Source organism: Aedes aegypti, chromosome 1 (assembly GCF_002204515.2).
Source record: "Aedes aegypti strain LVP_AGWG chromosome 1, AaegL5.0 Primary Assembly, whole genome shotgun sequence".
Taxonomy (NCBI): Eukaryota; Metazoa; Arthropoda; class Insecta; order Diptera; family Culicidae; genus Aedes; species Aedes aegypti.
In genome coordinates this window covers 173,255,585-173,277,587 of record NC_035107.1, presented here as the reverse complement: position 1 = coordinate 173,277,587, position 22,003 = coordinate 173,255,585, and the positions used below count along the sequence as shown (strand labels likewise).

At 35.8% G+C, this 22,003-nt stretch overlaps 1 protein-coding gene across 2 annotated transcripts in view; it reads right to left on the bottom strand.

The window, feature by feature from the left end:
• LOC5570607 (cadherin-99C) overlaps nucleotides 1-22,003 on the bottom strand; it is a 414,362-nt gene that overhangs the window by 317,117 nt on the left and 75,242 nt on the right. For both annotated transcript variants that reach the window (XM_021853635.1, XM_021853641.1), the window contains exon 2: nucleotides 17,832-18,317. The gene's annotated coding sequence lies outside the window, so the exon portion shown is untranslated. The remainder of the gene's footprint in view (nucleotides 1-17,831; nucleotides 18,318-22,003) is intronic.

Below are 22,003 nucleotides of genomic sequence, written 5' to 3'. Positions count from 1 at the left end.
GTAAGAGTAATCGCTAAGTCTTCCATAGGAGTCCTGGAATTTGAAATCCCAAAAATTCAAGCTTCTTTTCTTTCAAGAAATCCAGGAATCTAACTGAAATCTTGAAATTTCTATCGGAATTCCACAAACTATCTTTGAATTTTTCGAGATTCCAACCACCGCTCCATAATGATTAATCCTAAGACTTTCATAAACTTTTTCTACGCACAATCACGTTGGAGTCCTGGATAAATTCAACAGTGAAAGTACCGTAATCCGGGGACAAATTGATCAGTGGGGTGAATTTGATCAGGTCGGTACCAAATAGCATTTCCTTTCAAGGATGCTTAATACTTCTTTGCCATCATAGACATTCAATATTTTCTGGTTCATAGATGCCTTATGATGATTTTAAACTATTTCATTTTTATTAAGGTCAGTTTTGCATAGAAATATTCACAGTTTTTGAAGGTGTTAGCAATACTGTTGAAAATGTCGGTACTAAACAATCCGCTGGTGTTAAGCCTGCATGTAAATTTTGAGTATTAAAAATGTTGTGTAAGCTACAGTGTGAACCGCTGGACTCATTTTTGAAGTCGTACAGCATAACAATTTTTTTTGCTCATAAACCGTTTATTGTTGAATAACGTGCTTATTTCAAGGGAAATTGCATACATTTAGGCGTATTATGCAGATTTACAAAGTTTAATTTTGCAATAAAATAATGATATACACGAGTTGTAAGAATTTTGAGATCATTTTCAGATTCAGGAGACCCAAACTTAGTAGATAGGGAAGTTTTACATTCTAAAATATATTTTATTATATATTGATCAATTTCGCCCCAATGTGTCATTTCCAATTTTTGGTATAGAAACTAATTTTAGGAAATTTTAGATTTAGATCTATAAAAAATGGATTAGATAAACTGATAGAGATTTATGGAGTACTGATTTAAAAAAAAAATGTCAATTTTTGAATTCCGAAGAAAAACATAACAAAAAGTTGTGAAATAGTGATCAATTTGCCCCCGGATTACGGTACCACGCAAATCCAATGACCAGTTCTCGAGCCAACTCGTGACATAAAAACGCCCTTCCTTTTATGAAAAAACTGAATTTAGTACTATACCATTTAATTCCACTAGAGTTTGTAGTTACTAGTACACGACACTGAAGACGGCCTTACAGTTGAGGTCGAAATACGCGTATCTGTCAAAGGATACAAACTCTAGTGGAATTAAATGGTATAGTACTAAATTCGGTTTTTTCATCTACTTATAGGTATTCTACTAAACAGCTCGAAGATTTATTATCTTCCTTTTATATTTATATAGATAGGCAAAAATAACGTAACGCTCTTGGGAGAGGAGGGAGTCAGCTCAAGCGTTAAGGCTCACACGAAAATTTGGGAGGGGATCACAAATTTCAATTTTAACGTTGTTTAATAATGGACGCTCCCATATCCAATAGGGTGTTGTAAATCTACATAAATTTTAAGAGTCAGAAGATTGGACCGTAATATTACCGAGATCTTAGTAATCCAAACTGAGAACAAAAACCAAAAAATCGTCATGTTCGTAGGAGGTGGAAAATTTGGTTGGATATTGAGAATAGATCGGATTGCTTGACTTATCTAACAAATTGGTTTCTCCAAATTCTAGAAATTAGCCTTAAATTTAGGTCACGTTTCAGAATATTTACAATTTTAATTAAAATATTTCATTTTTTATGAATCGGGATTATTAAAGGTCTTATATGAAAACTAATCAAATAGGATCCATGTTTCGAAAAAGTGGTTGAGAATTTGCATAGATTTGAGTATGAGTACTCTGAATCAGCATCTGTTAACCATAGAATAATAGATGAATATGATAAAACCTTGCAAAAATGATTTGAATCTTTTTACTTTACTGCTGTTATATACTGCTTTTTTGTGGGGAATATCATCAGTTCCGAAAATACGGGACAATTTGAGTATTTTCAATGAACCGACGGGACAGCTCGTCAAGGTGGTGAAAACGGTACTGTCACGTAAAATACGGTACGTATGGTCAGCCTACACTTTACTCTACCCATTATGAACTGGACTCCAATTGTTACCCGACCTGTCGGATGGACCTGGCTCAAATACAGAGACTCTTAGGGTCGGCTTAAGCTCGTCAAGGGTCCAAGTAAAACGCACTCAACTTCTATAATTCTTTTATTATCACTTACTGGGTGTGGTGTGGGTGTGAGGTGTGTCGATGCGGCCGGCCGGAAGTGGAGCACGTGGGGGTTGATCGGCACGTTCTATACTGAACCCGAAGTATACGGGGCTTGGATGGCTTGGTGTGGCCCAACGGTCTCCGCGTTGGAGGTTACGCCAGCTTCCTAGGGCGTCGGGGTTTCCCAATGGTCGGCTTCTGGTGTCCTTGGTGATCCTTGGACCTTAGGCGGACCTTCAGGGCAGCTACAGGGGTTCACCACGGGTCGTGGGAACCTTTGCCAAAACCTTCAGGCAAACGATAACGGGACCTGATTCGAAAGGTATATGTACTTAGGCAATGATGCACTAGAAACGGAATAACGGTCAACTTAACTTCTGGACATATTTCGTCTCTGTATATACTACCGTTCTTCGCATACTTGTCCCATGTTCTATGTAAACCTTATGAACCGCCATATATGCGTAAAACGCCGTATATGCGTAGAATGGCGTTGTAATCCTTTCTAAATTGACTAATTTCAGTTCATTATTTGGAAACTTATTAAAAACTTCACGGGTTCGTATTCCAGTCTGGTTTACTATTCATTCGGGTTAGATTTTTTTCCACTTTCTAGAGCAAAATTATCTTCTTATTTACTACACTTCATACACTTCCGTGCAAAAGTGTGGGGTCATTCCATAAAATGATACAAAAGTATTTTGTCCATAACTCTGAGGATATACGTATAATTTAAACTTGCTTATTCTTAACCCGTATAGGCCTGAGTGAAAGAAAAAATACTAAAACTCTCACCGCTCAGCGAATACTTAACGGACTTCAATTATTTTTTGGCAGTATATTGGCCCACATATCTAGTTTCTAAAAGTGGTCAAAGGATCTCGGGAATGTTCATGTGGCCGGAGTTATTGCGGTGGATCACTGGGTCAGGTCGGGTGACAAGGGTTATTTGCTTTTGCGCCCCTGGAGGTAGGCTAATTTCAAGTCACAGATAATTTTCAGAATCATCTATAATGTGGCCTCTGCATCGAGGAGTTTTAACAAAAACGCATCATCGTAAACCTTCCGATAAACGATTAAATTAGATAACCATGACTGTTACATTTGATCAAACCTACAAATGACCATTTTCGGGTCGCCGGGATGCCTCAAATTTATGATAAAGTGGACAATTTGTACCTCAAAATCTACGTCAAGCTTATAGAAACGCAGTTTAGTGAACAATTATGTTCGATCTCTACTTTTGAAGTATTGAAACGGTTTAGTATCCAACAAAACAAAAGCTAGTTCTTCAGGGCATTAAGTCCAAGTGGCCTCCTCCGGTACACTCTAAACGTTGCAAAACTATTCATTAATAATGTTGAATAGCAGATCTTGATGATTTATGCAAATTAATATGATTGCCATTCGAAATTAATAAAGATAACTTGACAGGTCCCAAAAAATCGCCTTTTCTACCCGACTTGACCCAGTGACCCAACGCAATAACTCCGGCTACAGGAGTATTCCCGAGTTCTTTCGGCTACTCCTAGAAACTAGATATGTGGGCCAGTATACTGACAAAAAAATATTTGAATCGTGAATGAAACTATTGTTGAGCGGTGAGGGTTTTAGTATTTTTGTTTTCACTCAGGCCTATACGGGTTAATTTTACTTCGTAGTTATGCTGGGAACAACAAATTTTGAATTTTGTTTTACTGAAGTTGTGATATTTAAAAAAATACACTGGAAAAACATGACTAACTTTCTCAGCAGCATTAGATCGCCCAAAACTCAACCTCAACTAAACCAAATTGTAATCTCATCTTTTAAAATTTTGGCTGAAAATCTGAAAACTATTCAAAATTATTAAAACAGTCATTCAGGCGATCATGTTTTTTGGGGCCACCCATCAGTAAAGCCCAAGTAACCACTAGCCCGCTAATTCACCTTTTTGGCCTTATAGGGCTATTATACGGCTAATATAGCACTATATTGGCAAGCAGGGCAAATTAAAGTGCTATCTGGTTACTTGGGAGTGCAACGTGCAAAAGTTCGTATTCATTAGAACTTGTTTAACCTTCTATCAGTAAAAAAAACTATGATAATAGAACAAAAGACAAAAGGTCGAAGAACAAACAAAAAGGGACAAAAGGTCGAAACCCTCTTTTCAAAGGAAAAATTTTCCACCAGCAAATCATTTTCGACCATATGCCCTTACGACCTTTTGTCCTTTCGACATTTTGTCTTTCAACCTTTTGTCTTTCGACCTTTTGTCCATAAACCGTCTGTCCATAAACCGTCTTCAATTGAACGATGATGGAATTTTCTACATCCTCATCAAAAAATATCCAGAGAGTAGCTTATTCTTGGTTGATATATATAACAAATGTTTTCAGTTGTCATATTTTCCTGACAAATTAAAAATTGCCAAGGTTGTACCGTGAAATGGGGTAACTTTGATAGTTTTTTCGAAGAAAACTTGAATATTTATGCATGCTGTTTCAAAGAATTATAATTCATATTTTTAAAACAAGTACTGATATCCTCACTATCGACTGCAGTTGATTGATTGCCAAAAGATTTATTCTGAATGGATATGTAATTTTTCAAATAATCAAAAGTCGGTTTTCTGTTATGGGGTAACTTTGATAATTGAGTATAAATCGAACAAAATTGAATGCATTACGGAACATTTATAGGGCGTTGCATACCTCTAGGCGTTTAACGCTATATAGAAATTTCTGACTTGGATTACAAAAATGTTCCCAGTTTGTGAAAATGCTTTTCCCTAAGAGATTTGAGACCATATTCAAGTTCTATGATAACTAGGTTGTCAAAGATAAGTGACCAACTATTCAAAACTACATCAAATAGTGATCGCAGAACAGATTGTTTGTGAGCGTTTCAACCATGCTAAAATCTTATAAATTTTCTAATATTTGCCTATAAATCCTCAAATGTACTTGATTCCAACGAAAATAGCTTTGACATGAAGTGTCATACTAATACTCTTTATTTTTGCATTCGTTTTGCTTAACTGATTAATAGAAAGTTTGTTATTTCGTTTAGTGTGTTGTGGGTCTCGCACTAAAGTTACCCGCATTATCAAAGTTACCCCGTTTTACGGTACCTATTTTAAAACCAGACAAAAAATCCTACAGAAACTTCCAGCTGGTACAATCAGCTTGCTTTCCTCCATCAGTAAACATTTTGAAAAGGTCATTTTGAACAGAATAATGGTCCACATTAAAGAAAATTCAATTTTGGCCAATGATCAGTACGGAGTTCGACATGGACATTTGCCCACTCATCAACTTTTACGTGTAACAAATTTGATTCGATCCAACAAATCTAAAAGCTATTTTACTGGCTTTTCTAGACATAGAAAAAACATTCAACAGTGTTTGGAATAATCCAAAGTTATCTGTCCAATCTTACGCCTCAGGTTAATTATCAGAACTCCAAGTCTGAGTCCTGAGCTGGTGTTTGGATATTTTGTCTTCATACTTGCAAAAACGAAAGATTTCTCCTAATGCTTCTAAAACTCAGTCTATAATATTCCCAGCTTATAATGTCCCATCTAAAACGGAACGCAAGAGCAAAAAAGATCATTCTACGTAGAGCACAAACTGTTCTGTGACCTGTAGAACATTAAAGCACAAGCGCAAGTTAGTCCCACTCAAAGCCCCTGGAGCTAGCAATGATGAACGATCTCATTCGTTGCCGTGGAAAGGACGATAATGATGATAGAGCTATTCTCCTCACGAGTAGGTTCAAACGGCCCCTAATCGTATTTAGCTATGTTCTTCGATCAACGAGCGCCATCAGAATCATTTGATTGGAAGTGGAGACCGTTCCGTGGTCGTTTTTTGCGGAACCTTAGAATTGTCTTCTACTCTTCGCTACTCGTGACTGGAAGGTATAGTTAAGTAAGAGCACTTCTCGTGGAGAAGGGTGTGTCGGAAAGGAATTTAAATAAATATGCATAATGAAACCAAATTATTGTTCGTTTTCAAATCACATATTCCGAATGGTAAGGAGTGGAAGCATTGATGATTGATAGCATGATTAGCGTTAATATGCTACTCTACTACTGGCGATTGTGAAGGCATGTAGAACAAAGCGATCTAGAACTTCAGAATAAAGCAGAACCGTTATACAAATTGGAACCTTACAGACAAACGCAACACTAATAGCGACGAAAGAATGCCGTAATTATGTTGGTTACACAGCTAGAAAATGTTTTAAAAATAAATTTATTTTAACACTCGTTCGAAGCATCATTTTAACAACAGATCTCTTATTTTTGAATCGAATTGAATTAAAGTAGCGTAATTACATAACATGCAAGTATCTTAGCTAAAAATTTAATGTATATTTATTCACACGATGTTGTAACAGTACAGCCATATTGAATTTTAGCGTTAGCGTTAGCGTTAGCGTAGTTACGGTATACTTCGTAGATTGGATACTAGCAACATTCATGTTTCTTTTTAATAATCTCTTCCTGACTACTTTCAAGAACAAGGCAGGGGAGTATACCTTATTCAAATCATAAACAAGAATACTAAAAGCATGAATATCGCTATTCCCGGCCACGCCCATCTTTACCGTAACTTGGGATAGGGGAAGGAAATGTTGATGTAGCACTTACTTAATGAGAGGCCACCGACTCAGCGACACCCTCATAAGTGCTACGGAGTTGGAGGTTGGGGAAGGTATATTGTCAGGATTCGCCTAGAAAGCTGGCGATAGACCATAAATATTTGTTGTTTAAGAGTTTTAAAATTAATCTTTTGAATGCCGGCAATCAAAAGAGAAAACAATAGCTTATTTATAGTATAAATAGTATTTCGCGAAATGCTTGACGATTGTGCAGTGATATTTTTGCTCAATAACCAGTAAAACGCAAAACCGATCCCTCCAGGGTCATCGGATTGTATAAAATAACGATACGCGTAAAAAAAATCTCGCCTATTAAAAAACTGTACTAGGTGGTACTGTATTTTTAGATAATCGAAAAACGAAAGGAAGCGCGTTCGAACTAAACACCCTAGGATAACACAGTCGGTTTTTCTGCTCAAAATTATACGAAAAGCAGAATCGATCCCTCCAGGGTCATCGAACGGTTAAAAAGCATCCACAACCGATTGTTAGTTGCGTAACACCCGCCCGGACAGAATGCGCAATCTGAACATAATTATCAAACTCCGAAAATAACATTTTCCGTTCAAGAAACGATCAGAAGTTCCACGACAAAAACGATCCAGAAGGCTCACAAAAGAAAAAGTATCATACTGGAACAAACTCACCGGATTGATTCTCTAAATTTATGTGCTGCCTGTCACTTCCGGATGGTTCGGTGAACTTGGGGCAGCCAAAAACCAACAGTACTGAGAACACAAATCAAACAAATCACTTTTTCATTTTTCACTTTTCACTATTCCATTTCTGAATGTAAAAACTGTCCTGCTTGGGCTTCACGAAGCACTACCCAGCAAGACGCTCCAAAACAGGAAAAAAAAAATCTCCGGCGACGAAAACATGCGCGAAACCGTGAGCCAAATCTATCGGACGACGCAAAACCGAACTGTCCTGTTTGGGCTTCACGAAGCACTCAGTACAGCCATATTGAATTTTATCAGAAAAACTAATTTTTCAATGTTTTCGCAACCACTGATTTTTTTAAGTTTTTATTCCTTCTCCAAATTATGGACGTCATTTTTGGATAACCCCTAGCACCAATTTCTATAAGGCGGCATCCATTTAATACGTAACGCTCAAATTGGAAATTTTCGACAACCTCCCCCACCCCGTAACGCTTTTTGAATAAAAATTTTAAAACTTATGTATGAGTCGTAACGCTCGAGCCTACCCCCTCCCTCCTTTGAGCGTTACGTAATTTGTGGATGCCGCCTAATATCTCATGTATAATACAGCGAGCGAGCGAAAATCGCAATAGCAAAATTTGACCGCAAATTGCACAAGCGCGATAAAAAATGTTTTCAAAATCGCACATAACTTTTGATCAAGAAAACAAACACCTCTGATTTTTTACATATTTTGTGTAAAATCAGCTCACCTGTCCAATGATTCCAAAATCTTCTAAAATTGGTGGTTGCGAACACATTGAAAATTCAGTGCTCATTTTGCTAAAGTAGCTAAGTGGGAGTGCTCATAAGAACACCGAGCTGAGAAGCAGGCTTTGTTCCAGTGGGGACGCATTGTCAGAAAGAAGAACCAGAAAATGCGCACTTTATCAACTGTGACTGAACTGAAGAACACCGTTCAGTGATTTAGTTCACTCAGACTGAACAGTTTCTTGAAGTTGTGCTTATTCTGCGCAGCGTGAAAGTAGAGGCGAGTTGTTCTCCGCTCGAGTGAATTGAGACGAATGTTAATCAAATGGGAAAGAGTCGACAATTGTTATCTCATTTGACTCGTCTCACCTCACACGCCGCGTAGAATGAGCACAATCGTCAAACTGGGTTCAAACCTTTAAAATAAACAGATTCCCAACATTCTTCGACATCAATATTTGTGCTTATTCTGCGCGTGTCGAGATGTGTCTCTCTCATCGCGAGCTACGTGAGACGACAAATGTTAATCAAATGGGAGCAAGTCGGCCATTGTCACCTTGTTCTCAAACATCTCTTCCGTCTCACCTCACGCGCCGCGTAGAATAAGCCCAATTGTAAACTCTTCGAGAATCCATATCTTTGACTTCGAAATTAGTGTCATTATATAACTACACAACTGTAAAGCTACCAAAATCTTTCATCGGGCTTTGGAATCAACTAAAATATATGCAACAGTAAATCAAATCAATGCTTTTCGACACTTGGTCCGCTCAGTCTGCACAGAAATTGTTGCAATTTATGATCAACTACCCAAATATGTTAAATAGCTGGAATTCAAAATCAACTGCATCATGAACAATTCACCATTTTTTTTTGTAATATTCCATATAATGATAGAACATTCTGTTTTTTTTATGTTTTGTACTTGGTCCCTTGTGATTAAACGCCGACCATATATTCCTATAAGTATATATTATGATATTTTCAAAATTATTCGTTCGTCGTGGTTTCCAAAGCAGATCTACGATTCGGCTGACACCTATTTTCCAAACAATGGTTTATTCATTCTGCATGTGTATCATCCGTTACGTGTACTTTATCCACCACGCCAACTTGAACATCAAGCATTCCTAAATACTTAAAAGTCATGCTGTCTGTCTGAAAGAACCACAAAGATGATGTTAATGTGCCCATTGACCGAAATCGTCTGAAAATCCAATCACCGGCTGTCAATTAATTCAAAAGTCTCTCGATCAAATATGTACTTACGCCTGGATCGGACTAGATCAAACAATTCGGTTCTACGTCATGTAAGGGAGATTCCCATAGCTAAACATATCGCGCGATAGGGATGCCTATACTTATAACTAAACAACCACTTTGCTTCTTATCCACGTAGCCTTGGAAACATACGTTAAGTTCTGTTGAAGTTAATTAAATCTCGTTTAATAAAAAAAACATAACAGCAACACGCTCGATCGCGAACCAATGACTTGTCGTTTTATTAGTAATGTTAAAGAAGAGGCAAAGATCAAGGTTACAATTCTGACCACAGATGATTACGCGCCTTTCAAAATGCCAATGCTCCTGAAGGGCCCCACGTGCATTAGGTTGTAAATTTCAATACAAGCGTGGGCTACAATAAGGACGTAGGTAACATAATCAATTTCTATTCACTAATCAGTGAACAATGCTAACAAGATGCAAGTAGAGATAGTGCTTTTGACAGCGATATTTCCATCATATTCCGGCATATCCGAGTTATCAATAGAAATATTAGTAGTAGAACGCTAATGGCGCAGTTGTCACAAAACTGATTTCAATTTTTATTACTTAAAATTATGGTTTTTCATTGTTTGTTCTATACCATGATGTTGTTTTGGTTCTTAAAATTAATCTGACACTTTGAGGCCCGGTACTCAAGCTGTCAGTTCGTGGCAAACTAGATGTTGGTAACACAAACAGCAGCGACATTAGCATTCTTAGGTTAATGCTTCTACTGAGTTATCCTACTTGCGCTCTTATTCTAGCACACGCTTGATGAATCAATAATAGCAATTAGTACAATTTAGATTTTGTATGAGATTTTGTTATGCTTTTTTCATGTTGCATGAAATAAAATAATATGTAGGGTAAGTGATCCATTAGTTGGGGGTATTCCTATAGATGTTGCGGTAGTGCCATTTTCAGTGATTTTATTGCATTAGCCACATAACTGATTCTGCCAATCGACGTATTGGCTTCATGATACACGAAATAGTTGAAAACAGCGTTCAAATTGCTTTAAAACTGATGATATAACACAAAAATTGTTAAAACTTTTCTTACTTCTACCAATATTTGCGGTAAAGTGTTCCTATAATGGAGGATCCCATAAAAAAACAACGGATACAACTATAGGAACACAAATTAAAAATATACCGCAACTAAAGGAACAGTGTACCAATAGTGTGAAGCATAAGAAAGAATAAAAGACATAGCGGTTTTAATTATTGAATTTTATAGAAAAAGATGGGGCGAAATTTCGAGTGGGGCAAAAGTTCTTTTTAAGATTTTTATCTCGTTCCAAAACAAATGTTATCAATATCATGGTGGAATGCTTTGAAGGTAAGAGACTTTTACTCCAAATATTATAGAAATTAATTGGAATTTGGAAAAGTTATGATCTTTTGTTGTTTTTCGAAAAGAAATTTGTAATTTTCGGTCAAACTATCATTGCATGAAGAAGTATAAAAATGAAACATTATTAGTTTTTTTATGATAGAGCGTAACTAGACCTGTCGTAAAGATGCTTTGAGGTGCATTTTTATTTTCGAATAAATGTTCTGAAACCATTTTCGGTCAATATTGAGGCAAAAGTTCGAATGAGCGGGGAAAAAGTTCCAGCCATATCTCACGGGAAAATGCCTCGAAACTACAAATTAACTTAAAATTTAGCTAAATATGCCTGATCACTCGGAAAAAATCTTCGAAATTTCACGTAAAATGTACTCCTGTCACAAAACTATCGATATTTTTTGTTTCAATCAGCGAACTTTTGCCTACACTAGATTCCAACTCTTGCCTCATCGATGCGGAAAAAGTTCTTTTAAGACAACCCATTTTGAAACTTTTTTTGAATTCCATTTTATCGTTGAAAATTCATTGATACCGTTATTCTCATAACGGGAAGTATCGACCATTTACCTTAGGAGAAAAATAACATGATCATAGTAACCTAAGTCAAGTCAGTGAAAAAATATACCTCCATCTATTGGTACAATGTTCCTTTAATTGAGGTAAATTTTCAATTTGTGTTCCAATAATTTTCTTATAGGATCCTCCTCTATAGGAACACTTCACCGCAACTAATGGTACAAGCGAGAAAACTTTAGCCAACTTTGGAGGTATTTAGTTAATTTTGAATGTAATCCAACGTTGTGCTCTACTTTTCCAGGATTCAGGCTGATCTATCGATAGGCAGGGCCCGGCAATGCTAGTTCTGCAGCTAATTTAATAAAAACGGCATAAACAGAACTACAGCAACTATAGAAACCATTGGATTACTCACGCTATGGACCTATGCACGGGTTCACTTTTTGACGTTTTAGCGGTGCCGTATTATTTATGTGACCATGGAAACCAGTGAATTCGGCACCGTTGAAACGTCAAATTAGTGAACTCGTGCATCGGTCCATAGCTAAAAATGAGTAAATATGTTGACACCTGAGGGATGCGGTTCCGAACATTTTGGTCTCTCAATGGACCGATGCACGAATTCACCATTTTGACGTTTGAGCGGTGCCGAATTCACTCGTTGCCATGATCACGTTAATAACACGGCACCGCTCAAACGTCAAACAGTGAAGTCGTCATTGGCGTAGCTAGGATTTTTTTCTGGAGGGGGGGCCTAGCAAATATTTGTTTTACAGATGTAATGTCGGTCACAATAATCACGATTTTCACAAATTTCATAGTTTTAACAGATTTGTATTGATTTTTTTCATTTCTTATTGTTATTTTTGTATCAGCAATTTTCGCTACGAAAAAGCTTCATTCTTTTTGTAATCCAGTCAAAAACCCTTCAAGAATTCTAGCAAAACAAAAAACTCACCAGATATGTCCTTTGTGATTCTTCCACGAACTTTTCAGGTATTTAACCATGTGCTTTGATGAGATTCCTCTGAGAATTCCTACGGAAATTTCTCCATGAATTATTTTCGTACTTTTCAGTACTTTCTCCAAGATCTACCAGATTACCAGTTTTCACTAAGTTCGTCCTGGGAATCCCAAGGAAAATCATTCCCAGATTTTTTGATCTCAGCAGAAAATTTCTCGAACAATCTCTATCGAATTGCTTAAAAAATCTCTTGAAGAATTCTGCCAGAGAATGCATTAGAGATTCTTTTAATCATTTCTCCTGAAAGGTCTCCTACGTACTTATTACATATTAATTGCAATTGTTGGTATAAAGTGTTCATTAATAACTATTTTTAATGTATTCGAATCCTCTGAGCAGAATCTCAATAGAGAAACTTAAAAGTAGATTGGAGTATCTTGTACCTTTCAATTCAACCCTAAATGCTTATCTTTGACAGATACGCGTATTTCGGCTACCACTTGCAGTCTTCTTCTGTGTCAGTTACTCGTATCCCTTATTAATACGAGTAACTGACACTGAAGAAGATTGTAAGTGGTAGTCGAAATACGCGTATCTGACAAAGATAAGCCTTTAGGGCGGAATTAAAAGGAAAAAGGTACTCCAATCTACTGTTCATTAATAATTTCGTTAGAATTTTTAGGAATAACTGAGGATTTCTTCAAAATATAGTACCCAAAATTCTAGGTTTCTCACCAAAAATGTCTTCAAGATCACTAAGCAAGTATTCATTCTACGAATTCTTGAGAGAGTTTACCAACAGTTTTTTCAACTTTGCTTTTGAAGTTCTTCCTAAAGTTTCTTTACACGAAATCGCAGGAAAAATTATCCAGACTTCATGCTAAAAAAATTGATTGACTCTTCCTGTACTCTTACTGTAAGGATATAATACTGTAATATTCCACAAGAATTTCATGAGCAATTAAACGATTCTTTTGGGAAAATGTTGAAGAAATTTTTCATGAGATTTATTAGGATTTAGCATTGTTGTTCTCAACTTCTCAAAAAAAATCTCCAAAAATTCCATCAAGTATCATTTTTGGTTCTAGAAATAACTCCATTTTTTCGGAATGGTAATCTCTGGATTCTTCCATAAATATCATTTAAAAGTGTATCCACTCTCCAGTTTTTTGGTTCAAAAATAACTCCCGGAATATCTCAATATTTTTTAGGGATTGTTTTACAAAATCCTCTACGAATCATTTCATACCAGATTTCTAATGAAACAAATACAAAAAAGGTTCAGAAGAACTTTCTTGGTATTTTTTAATAATTGCAGCTTATATGTAGGGGCCCAGATAGCCGTAGCGGTAAACGCGCAGCTATTCAGCATGACCATGCTGAGGGTCGTGGGTTCGAATCCCGCTGGTCGAGGATCTTTTCGTAAAGAAATTTTCTCGATTCCCAGGGCATAGAGTATCTTCGTACCTGCCACACGATATACACATGCAAAAATGGTCAATTGGCAAAAGAAAGCTCTCAGTTAATAACTGTGGAAGTGCTCATAAGAACACTAATCTGAGAAGCAGGCTTTGTCCCAGTGGGGACGTAACGCCAGATAGAAGAAGAAGATGTTATTTGGAAAATTTACTACATTCTTGTCTTAAAATTCAAGAATTAAAAAACGTTGAATTTCTGAAACTTGTTGACAATCTACCTCACAAAAAAGCTGCACTACAAAAATTATTGTTTTTTACTTTTTTCGGAATTTTTACTGAAAGTATTTGTAACTAAAATCTAAAAGATAATATTTTGCATGAACTCAGAAGTTTCATGATACTATGGTGAACATACTGATTCCTACCTTTAGAAAACCAAAAAAAAACTTTTTTGAAGGGTCTTTTAGCGAATAACGAATTAACGCAAAAATATTACAGGTGTTTTTTTAAGAACATTACCGAAGATGTATTGTGGTAAAATTCTTAATTTAAGATTTAAATGAATTGAAATATAAGGGGAAACTTTTGCATTACTTTGAAAATTTGATGAGAATCTCCTGATGGACTTATAGGAATCAGGAACTATACGTATAAAAAAAAAACTGCAATCTTTCAAAACTCATGATTAACCTTATATTTAGATTATTTAAAATGTTGCTTTTTGGTGTATGGAAAGATTTTTGTACGAAGTTCATCAAAGCGTCATGTGAAGGAAGGGTTAACCACAAAATGTTGAAGCAGGTAGAACAATAGATGGGCAATGGCACATTGAAAGATAATTTATAATCTTAAAACCTCTATAATTAATTTACGAATAAAACAAATTTCTCAATGAGGTCCATCAAAATCTTCTTTAGAAATAATCCTTGAAATCTATCCTTCCTTGACTTTTGCTTCTCTAGAATCCACTCTCGTATCGCGCAAAAATTCAAACAAAGAATATGGATTCTGTCAATAATTGGTAATATTATTTCTAAAGAAGTATTTTAAGGAAGATCAAGACAAAAATCTTCAAGAATATCTTAATATATGTATATCTTCCCTCTTCCCAGTTATTTTGCTACATGTTTCTCTAAAGATTCCTTTACCGCAATGCTAATTTCGGAAGCAAAAGTTTTCCGGGGGGGTTGTAACAAATTTCCTCTGAAAATTCGGAGGCAAGAGACAACAACAATTTTCTTTCTAATTCTTGGATAATCCGGGGATTGAAAGCAAAATTTCTAGAAAAAAAACATAGAAGAATTTTTGACGCAATTCGTGCAGTTTTTTGGAAATATTTCCTAAGAACTTTTGATGAACTTCACGAAAGAATTTGTAATACATTTTTTGGAAAATGATATAAATAAATTTACAGAAGAATTTCTAATAGAACTTTCAGCAAATTATCTCAACGTTAGATTAAACAGAATCAATGTTTTTTTTTTGGAAAAATTGCGAGGAAAAACTGAACTTTTGAAAAATAATTAACATTTTTTATGTAAAACCCGGGGAAATTTTCCGGAATCAATTGCAAGTATGAACAAGCCCCACAATTAAATATTCCTTGAAGAATTTGATTATTTATACTAAAATTCTATAAAGACCATCGACATTTTTTGAAAAATTTGTGTTGGAAATTATTCAAAAAAAAATGAAATACCGTTTTGATTCATATTACGGACACTTAAGGCCTCAGTGAAGTATAACCCAGCTTGAAACATACAAAATAAATCATTCTGTATGATTTTTAGCGTTATCGAGCATCGGAAGCCCTTAACTTTCGGATGGTGGGTAAAGAATACGCGTCCGCAACTTGAATAATTTTAAATAAATCAAAACGTGTGGCCTTTTCATGATTCTTATTCCGGACGCTCCATCACTTTGGCCTCATATTCCGGACGCATTGATTCGAATTACGGACAGCTCATGATAATCATTAATGGAACAGTCAAATCATCAATTGAAATCGTTTAACCACTTAAGAGACGTCTAAGGTAGTTGGGCATTATAAATTTGCAATGATATTTATGGAAAAAACCCAATAAAACAAGTCTCGAAAATGAGAACTTTTAGACGGCGAATATTGAAACATTTCGTGTGAAACGTTTCCCATACAAACGAGAGTGTCCGGAATATGAAGCTGTCCGTAATATGAATCAAAACGGTAATTAGTTGTCCTGGAAAAATATAGTTTAAGCAATTAATTTATTAATGCAAAAATAATTAATAATTTGAATCAAAATCAAAGAGAAAATTGATGGCTGAAATTAAACACTATGGTCGGTTTTGTTACATTTTTTCATACCAGGTTAAGTTCCTGTTATTCATCTGGAGAAAACTTGGCCATGCCGGAAAGTCTTGAAAGTTAAGCCTAATTTTTTGACAAAATACCCCGCTTTGTATTGTCTGAGAAATTCCTTTAGTCTAGTTTTTCAATTATTTGTTTTCGGACACTGTACGAGTTATAGCTAATTTATGGATTTCTTTAGTAAATTCTTTTAAGGGAAATCTTCATTACCGGACACCTCGAGAAGGGATTCCTCCAAACACATGAGAATGCAGAGATGTTCTGCTTTATGCTGAAACAGCATTATTCAGAAAAAGACGAATTTTGGGAATCAAATTTCCAGGATATCAATGCTTTTTGTACCACAGTATTTTTTGCAACAAAGATGTCGAAAAATTGCACTTACCGCATATCACAAGAAGCTAGTTCTAACAGTAGCCATTCGATCGACAGCCGGACGATTAAGCTTTCGGTTGCCGTACGATTCACCGAAGTCAGAACTACCACGCTGATGTTGTGTAAGACAAGCGAGGTTTTCTCATTATATATATTTTTTATTTTTTCAAATTTTTATTTTTATTACCATCAAAAGTTCTGGGGGGGCCTGGATGATTCTGGAGGGGGCCTGGCCCCCCTGGCCCCCCCTGTTCCTACGCCAATGGAAGTCGTGCATCGGTCCATTTGAACACGATTTTTTTCAGCAGTACTAACCGTTGTTTGTTTGTTTGTCTCGCAGGAAACCATTATCAAGGTGCACACTTAAAATATTTCACACAAAGCTGTTACAGTTTGATGCAGGCAATAAATCCAATATATCAGCTGAATTGGAGAATTTCTGATCGTATTTTAGTTTAAAATATATTTCACAAATATCTAAAAAAAAAACATACGCATCAATAAGATCAAGTAGAACTTTACTTCAACACTTTTAGCAGATGATAGTTTTTGTGTCACATAAAATGTATATTATTTTTAGCGTGATGAAGTAGTGACCAAACACTCCTAGGCATACTCGGATCATTTTGATGAAAATTTAGGCTTGACAGCAGCCTGGCTGCTTATGGACCTGTGCACGAGTTCACGAATTTGCCGTTTGAGCGGTGCCAAATTCACTTGTTGCCATGGTCACGTCAATTACACGGCACCGCTCAAACGTCAGATAGTGAACTCGTGAATCGGTCCATTGATAGCCAGATCGCACCCCATAGGTTGACACATGTTCGTTCAGCCAAATTACAAACAATAATATTGGTGGCTTAATGTGCGGTATTAATTTATTTTCAACTGTTATAGTTTTTTCTGCAAATAATAATTATTCCACTAAGGTCAAACTTTTGTCTCATGTTACTCTATGTATATATATATATAATGAGTATTTGAATTAAAAACATAGAGTAAGGTGAGGCAATTGCAATAATGTTTAAATTTGCATTAAAATTATAAACATCGAATATCAAGCAAGGTATAACGGGGCAGGTTGACACGGGTGGAACAAGAAGAAATGTAAAATTTTGAATATGATAATTTATTGCTAGCAAATTTCTCTTCCATAAGAGCTCATTCCATCTGTTATCCTATTATTTCTGTAATTAAATTTCTCATCATAATATATTTTTACTTTGATACCTTGCCATTTCATCCTTCCCCTGCCATTTTAACTTGCCCCGTTGTACCTTAATTTTAATATATCCCGTTCATTAATTTGAATACGACGTAATAATTATTAATACTAAATACTCACCATTTAATTGTAGGTTGTCATAATAAATAATTGATTCCCTTCCAAATCAATTGTACTTTTGATAGCTCCATGTGAACATTAAATCAAAAGCGTCTGCAATCCATCACACAACCGGCACAAGTAATGTTTTGGAGTCTTTATTAGGATTTATGTGCATGCAACTTATCACGAACACATAATTCACAACATCGCCTTAAAAAGACGATTATATAGCCGCACTCTATATTCAATTTCTTTCAATTTTCGGTAAGTGCAATCAACAAACATCTGGATTACTCCACTTAGAGTCATACCTTCTGACACTGTAGAACAAAGTTATTCCAGGATAAAGCTGATCCTCAATGAGTATAATAAGGCAGTATTCAATCATTAACGTTCACATATAAATTATTGTCAAACGATATGTCGATACTATGCTGGATCCGTGTAGTGATGTTTTTGAGTTAAATATGTTTCGCAGAGTAGCCGCCAAATTAATGTTCTGATCTGTAAGAAGAGAAAAACAAAGTATTGTTTATTTTACGTCAAACACTTAATACACCAAAACACAATATCAAAAATATCATCATCAATTGTTACTTGTACAACAATTAAAAGTACATATATTTGTAAATATGTGTTAATATAGATTATACAACAGACTGTAAATATGTGTTATTATAAATTTCAACCTAATTAATCGGTGATAATTATCCAATATTTATTAACATTTTAAACATTTAAACATTGCTCATCTTGGGTATATGTTAGGTATGATTGACGACAGCCATAATCGAGTCCAATCTGTAAAGGCTACATGAAATGGCACAAAACTCTTTATTGCCTGTTTTATTTTCACTTGCGATGGTCAACCAATATGACGACTCAAACCGCTAATCTTAATAGCAAATTTCAATTTCCATATTCCCTCCGCATATCAAGCACCGCAGCAAATTATCATACGAAACCGCCTTCTTGCAAGTTCACACAAACTCTCCGTGCGGTAAAATGCGGCCTGGGTCAAAACTCAGCTGGTGATCTTGACAATTGATGCCCATTGAAAGCAAATTTTTCTTATCCATAGCTATCGCAGGAAACCAATCAAAAAACTCTTGGTTGCGCTGTTTCTAGCCTAGTGTATCGAGAACCACTCAATCCATATAATAAATTCACAATTTATTGAGGCTGTTTCCACCTTTGGTTCGTAGATTGGACTACACAGCACAAGCAAAAACTCAATCGCCAATCTTGCAGTCCCACCGCATCCGGAATAGTTCGAACCAGAGTGGATTTAGATAAGAGTGGCGTCAATGTTAAAATTGGAACAGCGGCGAACTGTCATTTCCATACAAATCCGTGTTCCAATCGAGCAGGAGACCTGTCAAAACTGGAACATGACGTCACTCTTGTTTATAGGCACTCTAGTTCGAACCTGTTTAACACAGCTGTGTTATTGCATTGACCTTTTCCCATTTTTGCTTATGGGACGTACGAAAATGGTATTGACGTCTTGCAGCAGCAGTACTTGCGTGAGTGGTGATAAGTACAGTCGATGACAAAAGGTCGAATAACAATATAGAAGAGAACCTTTTTTCGAAGAAGGAAGATTCCCTAACTAGAATTTTTCGACGTTTTGTCCTTTCGATTTTTTGTCTTTCGATCTTATATCCTTTCGACTTTTTGTTCATAAACCGTACAATCTGGTCACCATGAGTCGATACTTGATATTTAAATTGACAATGATATTGGTTCAACATATTGATTCCGAATGTCGAAAAACAATCATAGTGGAACTTCTATTCATGTAAATTCAAGTTAAGTAATTTATTTGTGTAACATTACAAATATGAAATTTGAATGCATTTAAGTCTAAGCGGAATTGCTTTAGCACATATCTAGCAAATGAAAGGTCTCAACTCAACATTATATCATGTGCTGAACAAGGGAGCATATAAAAGGTAACTTTTCTTTCGTGATGATCTTAGATGGGTCATCTTGAACTCACGAACTTATTGGAATATAAGTTAACAGATTTATGAAAGTAATGAATTGTCTCTGGCAGCTGTATAATTTCGATTTAAACTATTAATTTAATCTATGAAGTGTTGAACTCAACGCCTATCTAAGCTACTACCTTCTTCTTCGTCTTTCTGGCGTTGCGTCCGTAACTGGGACAGAGCCTGCTGTCAAGCATCGTGTTGTATATAATTACATTTTTATATGTTTGAGGATATGGCTTGCAGTCTTAAATAAAACTCAAAAACAGATTTTCGCTTACATCCGACGTTGCGGATGCATGTATTGGTTTATTTTTTTTTTTTTTTTTTTTTTTTCAAGGAATTAGCTGTGTTGCGTTCTATCGTTGGCTCACAGCATGACAACATTTGTCCAACAGCATAATAAAACGAACGAATTATTCTCCGTTCGGGTACTGCACGGGAGTAAAAATCCGAAAACGATCCTTCTCGCAAAACTGGTACTGTACGGGAGTAAAAATTCGAAAACGATTCTGGTCGCAGAACTGAAAACGCAGTTGTCTGTTTTGGCTTTACTTTTACTCCATTCTACTCTTTTACTCAACAAGATAAAATTTCTCCGCCATATTCAGTATGACCGTTAAAAAATAATGTTTTTGAAACATTATTGTGAAGAGGTTGTCGCAGAAATTTCTGAGTTATGGCAATTTTATTAAGCCAGAAAATAGAAAAAAGCAGCAGAAAACATCATCACAGTTCGTCAGTGACAAGTGGTGATAAGCTGTTGTATGGTTTCCGACATGGAGAACCGTTAAGACAGAGTGTCGGAAAAACGGCTTACCAACGCCTGAGAAGATACTGACGGAACGCAAACTAAATCTTTAAAAGTGGCACGTTGGAAAACCGCAAGAAGATTTGGTTTCGGTTTGGTTCGAATGTCTGCCATCGTCTAGCTAGGGGAAGAGAGGGCCACAGGTTTTTAACCTGCCAACTTCCACCCCAATAATGCGAAGACTGTGACGGTTTCGAAGACGACGATGACAACAACTGCAGCATGTTTCGGGTCCGGTTTTAGTTCAACGTTAAGGAGGAACGTCCGTCTGAGTCTATCTTTGTGCAAAATAGACCTAAAGACAGTGTTAGTGGTGGTAATAAAACAGACAAAAGGGGGGAAATTGGATTAAATTTCAGGGTGACTGACAGTTTGTGCCTACGTTAGTTTCTTCCGATCCTACATGAATGAGACCATTTTATGACAAAGTGACCTTTGTGGTTTACTCAGGACCAATGCCCTAGGTATGCATGTGGTTTATATGAACACGGAAAGATTTTTTTTAGAACGGCATAGATGACGGCATATATGAAGGTGAACTGACACATTATGATACTTTCATGATGTGATGCGCTGTAATTGTAGTTAGTGGACTCTAGATTATATTAACCCATATTTTATGTACTTCAATTTTATGTACATTTTACCTCGATTTTATGGACATTGAAATTTCCTGGTTTGTTTTTTTTTTATGTTTATCCAATTCTAAACATGCGTTATGTATATCAAAAAAATGTAATGAGTGAACTATGCTTATAGAGTAGCAGGGTCTTGTTTTGTTGCAAAATGTTAAATAAATATTGATAAATAAACAACAAGATTTGACTAGATGCGAGGGTCTTAGAATTAGGGATGCTTCAATGCGACTTCCTCAGCCCGTTTTTTAGTTACCCAAATTATTTTTTTCTGGAACACCCTTTGTTACATAAATAAACGATATCTTTTAACATGTTACCAATAACGAATGCAATATTGCTACAACAAATTCTATTGTGCTTTGCGTCACTGTTTTATGAAAGGTGCCATTTTATTTATTGGATTATTTCGAAAATTCCACAAATTTGAATTACTCATTCGTGGATTGCATAGGGTCCTTCATTTTTTTGGCGAACCTGCTGAAATTGTTCCATTAGTTTCTTTTAAAAGCGCTGCTATGTCTTGTTCAACCAATTTATCAAGAAGTACAAGCATTATTCTAATGATTCGTATATGAATTAACCCAGATGGCTGTTTACATTAAGTTTTTCAGAGGCCCCTTCCAAGGTTTCAAGAGTTTTCTTTTTTCAAAACTAACTTCAAAATCTCTCAATGTATTAATTGAAACATTTTTGAAGATAATGATAAGTGATTAATCTAATAGTTATTTGGAAATAACACAAAGAAAT